General features: G+C 48.8%; 1 pseudogene; it reads right to left on the bottom strand.

The window, feature by feature from the left end:
• Positions 1-272: 272 nt before the first annotated feature.
• LOC144123814 (uncharacterized) lies at positions 273-1307 on the bottom strand (annotated as a pseudogene).
• Positions 1308-5887: the final 4580 nt, after the last annotated feature.

Below are 5887 nucleotides of genomic sequence, written 5' to 3'. Positions count from 1 at the left end.
TGGCCGTCTTATGAATATCAGTGGGCTCCACAGGAATTTGATGACAAGCCTTCACTAAATCAATTTTAGAGATCGTGCACCAAGCCAGATTTGGCTTTAAGTCATTTATGTTAGGAAGTGCATAGCGGTCTGATAAAGTGTGAGCGTGGAGGGCGGTGTAATCTCCACATGGTCTCCAGTCACCCGGATCTTTCTTTGGCACCATGTGAAGTGGCGATGCCCAGTTGCTGGAGGAAGGGCTTACTATGCCGAGTTCCAGCATGTGTTCGAGCTCACGGCGAGAGATAGCGAGGCGTTCTCCCTACAAACGGAGAGAGCGAGTAAACACCGGAAGTCCCGAAGTCACGATGCGGTGAGTGACCGAGTGCTTCACCGGTGCTTGTCTGGTATGTGGCTTTGTGAGGTTGAGAAGATCATCCAGAACTCTCGCATACGGCGAAACAGGGACGAGAGTGCGAAGCCCCGTTGCCGCAGTGATGGAGAGTACGCCTTTGACGAATAGGTGCGTGCTGAGGTCTATGAGGCGATGAGTTCGCATGTCGACGGCTAGGTTGAAGGAACTGAGGAAGTCCGCGCTGAGAGCACCTCGCGAGACGTCAGCCATAATGAAGAGCCAGCGAAACGTGTGGCGCAATCCTAGGTTAAGCGTCAGGGACCGTTGGCCGTACGTGCGAATGGGGGAGTTGTTGATTGCTTGGAACGGGGAGGTCTGTTCGTTGCGACGGCGATCTGCCCATGATGCCGATATGACGCTGACCTGTGCTCCCGTGTCGACCAGGAAACGAGTGCCAGTAATCTTGTCCGAGATGTAAAAGAGGCGGCATGTCCGTCCGCCAGAACCACTCGCCGCCGTCAGTGGCCGGTGGCAGCGTTTCCCGACTAGGAGCAGGTGTGTGCGCACTTGCGGGCAGAGCTGCCAAAAATACAGTGGTACCAGCAGACAAGCGAGGGCGAGGTGGCTGGACGAGCGTCGGACGTTTGGGATTTCGGGGAGCGGCGACCTGGCCTGAACCCCGGTGGAGAACGGCGCGGCAGGACATCAAGCCGCCTGGCAAGAGCATCAAGTCGACATTCGATTCTTGCAAGCTGGGAGTCGGCGGTAGTAGTTGTAGGCGGACTGGTCACAGAGCTGAATTTGGGGAGCCGTGAGTAGTCCGCAACACGGTCAGCGAGTTCGGGGAGCTTATCCAATGAGATATCCCCCGCAGTCGCGAGGAAGATGACCATGTGTTGGGGAAGACGGTGAAATACAACTCACGCAGAAGGGTGTCGTGGTGAGCCGCGGAGTCTCCAATGGTCTGGCGCATGCGACGGAGGAGCTGTGAAGGGTGGCTGTCACTAGCGCTGAGGAGATGCTGGAGTTTGCTGCGCTCGGACGCTGACTTGTGGTCGATGATAGCCGCCTCCAACGTGTCGAAGGGTCGAGCCGAGTCCGGCGAGATGATGACGTACACTAGGTACTCAGCGCCGTCAGGAGGCAAGGACGACACGAGGTGGAGAAACTTGGTCTCCTGTCTGGTGATACGACGCTGCTGGAAATGCGCCCCAATCTCTAGGAGCCAGGCGCGGGGGCTATTTAGCCGAAGTAGCGGAAGGCTCGCTGGATGGAACGCGGCCACCGAAGCACCAAAAGGTTGAGCATTCTGGGGCGTGTCGTCGCCGGTAGGAAGGGTGGAAGAGCCAGCGGAATCCATGGAGGAGGATGGAGTTGCGTGTTCGAAGCCGGGTCGCCAAATCTGTCGGAGCTAAGGCGAGGAGGAATCAGCTCCGACAGCGTTGAGGTTCCAGCTGTTTATTTACGCTGCTCGCGCTGCGGCGGCCTAGCCCAAATTCCTCTTTTTTTCGTCCGGCGCCGCGTGCCACGGCCTGCGAGCCGAGCGCGGCGCGAAGGGCGCTACAAATTTTCTGCTTATAACACAAAAAGTGTAACAGAGATTTTTGTGAAGAAAAATATTTTAGTAACCAAAGGCAGCATCAGCCTCGAGTCTGTGCTGATATGAAAGGCACAATCAGCAACTTCAGGTATTTCTAGATGCACTTCATTCTCCAGAATGTCCGTAAGTAAGTCGGTACTCAGTAGTGCAACTTTAACCATTGGTCGCGCACATACCGTGTGTCCGTCCCAGTAACCTACGAAGTTAGTAGCCAATTACACTGAAAGTTCATTTATTCCTTATAGTAACAACGCTGTGAAGCCAGGCACTGAGGGGAGCTACAGATGCGATTTCACTGCGGATAACGTCAGCCAGGGGCACCAATAAAGTTTCTAAACCCGGTGCTGGGACAGCATGATCGCGGCACTCTGAGAAATTTTTCAGGTGACTGTGCGGCATCGTTGCGGCACTCGCCACTGCTCGCTGCTCCAGCCTGCAAGAGAATCTCAGTTGACACATGCGCCTATATATGAAGCGTTTGGAGGTTTTGTTTACTTCGAGTGCTTTTCAAAAGCACGCGACTTACGGTGCGAGATGAATATATACAGGGGGATTCACCTAAGCCATTACACAGTGTTTAAAATGGGCTTTTTTAGCTAGAAATGCGCTTTTTCAGCAGTTGTCAAGAGTGTGGTGCATTAGAATACGACTAAGATATCTTAACAGAAGGCTTGTAAACTAATATTGAATTCTTACCTGTTTAATCATTACTGTTAGGATCTTTAATTATAGAGTGGCGTGTAGCCCGCCTTAATTAATATGCATATCGACTACTAGAATTTCGTAAATCCTTTTAGCCTCGGAGCTGTGGCCCAACAAACTTTGGCTACATGCATATCGAGAAGCTTGCGGAAAGAGCAAGCTCTCTAGTGGACGTAACTCGTCGAAATAGCAAAAATTGGTTGGGCCACAGTGCTGTAGGTAAACATGTTTTGGAAATTCTAAAAAATGAGATGAATAATAATTATGGTAGGCTGCACACCTCAAAATAATTAAGAAATCTATAAATAGGTGTATAAAAGTTAACTATTCAGTATTAGTCAACCAGCCTTCTAGTTAGCACGCCTTAGTTGTATTCTGATGTACTAAACCCCCGACAATGCTATGCCGAAAAAGCGATGAATTAACTCAAAAAGCCTGTTTTTAAAAATTGTGAGAATTCGTAGCGAAACACCCTGTGTGATGAGCCGCAGCGGCGAGAGTAATAGCGCGTTCGAAATTCTGAAAACTGCCATGGCGATTACTATCGCCCGTCAACGAATCATTAACTGCAACCAGGCGCCTAACTAACAGCTAAGAAATTACTCATAATAAATAGCAGCACGGCAACAGGTGCGTAACGCGTATACTTGAACGATACCTGGGGTATGACATCAAATATTGTTTGCAAACGTATTGTGTTTTGCATCGATATCTGTTGAAAGGCAGTTGCTGGGTTTCACGTTGCGGGTTTTAAAGTAACAGTTCGAACAGTGGGCATACCCGTTGCGAAGTTGTCGCGGGAACAAGACGGATGATGGTTACCATGGCAGGAGGAGGCATGGCGAGAGGATGGGAAGGCGTAGACGGTGGGTGGTTACGAGGTAACCGTAGAGAGGTGGTTGCCGTGGAAGGGGTAGGGTTTGACGAGGACTGAGGAATCCCGAAACGGAGGATGGTTACCAGGGGATGAGGAGACTACGGCGACAGTGTAAGAAGGCACAGGCGATGGGTGGTTGCCGCGGGAACGACCTGGAGGGTAGTTACCTATCAAGTAGGTGGTGAATATCGGTGAACGAGGCAAGCCACCTCCCAACCGAGGCAGGTGGTAGGTAGAGATTGACAGCTGCCACTACGGATGCCCCAACGACGACGGCGCGCAACTGGAGAACGAGGTAATGAGAGCGATCGTTCTAAAATTTGTCAACCTGCCGACTATAATTAACATTACTGACCTCTTCCCTGATGCCCGCTAAAGCTTGTCTTATCTTGCTGGAGAAGCCGTCTTCATGCCTCAAAAAGTTTAGTTTTAAAAATTAGTGACGGGCTTTCGTGAGACAACGTGTCTAATTAAACGAAGGGGCATTTAAACTTCCCATGAAAATATGTTTAAGTTCTGAAAGCTTCAGCTAAACCCCATAGGCTCGCGAGATTTCTCTAAAATTGAGTATTTACGCAGTTCTCGCGACATTAAGGTTTGGCAGCCAATTTTTCAATTTTCAATACCACTGTTGATACAAAAATAAGGACAAAGGACAGAATGATAGCAATACGAGTAATTCACCTTATTTTTACAAATATAACACGAGAAGATGTTTGAGCTGACAAGAAAATTTCAAAAGAAATAATACAATTGTAACGAAATTCCCCACTGCTGAGGTCAACCGTAGCCGAAGGAGCACCCGCTACATGCCAGGTTTACCGGAAAAAAAAGGTTGGAGTTTGCGAGCGCGCCTGGATTTAGTCGAAAATTTCTAGTCCCAGCTACTCGTGAAAGGAAGATGTGCCTTAAACCTGCACAAGAACGCAGTCTTCCAAAACTGAAAGCAGTTTTCTCTAACGGGGACCCTGCAAAACAAGGGAGCGGCAGCGACGTGCGTGGAGAACGGAGGGAAAAATTGCGGAACGCGCTTAAGACTACTTATGAGCGTTGAAGGTGAAATAATTTTTTAATGCATAATTGTCTTTCCCTTCTAATGATGCACCTACTCATTAGCATTGCGTCGTGAGGCAACGCACGCACTAGGTTCACCTTTATTCGCGAAGACGCAACGGAGTTGTGTAGCTTATGGGCAATAAAGAAGAAAAAACTTGTGTAGCTTGTGGGCTGCGTGCTCGGCTCGACGTCTTAATGTGCTTGGTCCAATTCCGCGCAGCTTGAATAGAATTTTTTATGATGACGTCTTTGGGTGCTTTGTGGACGATTTTCTCCGGACGCGAAACGCCGGCTTTCGTTGCTGATAAGCCAAATAAATGTTTTTCCTTATTTTTTTCAGAGTCTTGTGCTTGAGGCGTTGTAATTATGACATCGCGCCTGAAAAGCGACAGTTGGTGTCTCCACGGGAAACACCTGTTTGCAGTAACATTTGATTATCCGCGTTAAGGAAAACGTGCTTTCAAACCACTAGTCCCAGGTGCACTAGAGCCAGACATCAAGAATGCAGCAAAGCGTGAGTGCTCGTTTTTAGTCTTTGAGACATTAGTATGTGCACGCGGGGGAGACTCCTAGTTATTGGTGAGATAGCCGGACTTCAGACATCACCCGCTAGAGGCATTTATCATTTAATACGAAATTGTGAGATGACTACGCGGCAATTAACGTCATCATATATTCAGTAAGAGCATTGCTTTTGCCATTTATGCAAACACGTGACTGAGGTCCCGCCCTAAGATGGCGGAGTAGGGAACAGTGAGGACTTCGACCTGCGAGAAGGCCTCATGCCAAGCAGCCTTTGGGAGGCCTACAGTAAAAGAAGTTGAGGGACCTTCTTCAACGGCTTAGCTGGATATGCTTTAACTACCATGGCTGGATGCCGGTCGTCAAGGTGGAAGCCCAAACTAAAAAGGTAAGTTATCTACCTGGACACGTTTTGAAAGGGAGCGCGTAAAGAGAAAATTAGAGGAAACGAGCTCCCTTCTAAGCGTGCGCCTCCGCTTATGACGGGCACAGAAACTGCAGATTTGTCAAATGTTCTCATTCATCGCGTGGATAAAAACCAGATGGTGTCTTGTTACGCCTTTGGAGTTGGACTTCATTACTGCGTCTATCTATCTGCCTTCCAACACAGTTAAAAGTTAGCACCAAAGCACTTCTTCAGTACCTAATAAGACACTTTGGGGATCAAAAAAGCAATTAATTTTTCCTGAGGTCCATGAGCTGCCAGGCAATAAGATTTCTAAACATGTTCCGAGAAAAGTTTTTCATGAAATGTCAGCTAGGCTGCTAGGACGGCGCATTATGTTAATTTTTTTTG

Source organism: Amblyomma americanum, chromosome 3 (assembly GCF_052857255.1).
Source record: "Amblyomma americanum isolate KBUSLIRL-KWMA chromosome 3, ASM5285725v1, whole genome shotgun sequence".
Classification (NCBI taxonomy): Eukaryota; Metazoa; Arthropoda; class Arachnida; order Ixodida; family Ixodidae; genus Amblyomma; species Amblyomma americanum.
The sequence above is the reverse complement of the archived record's forward strand: the minus strand, read 5'-3'. Positions and strand labels throughout refer to the sequence as shown.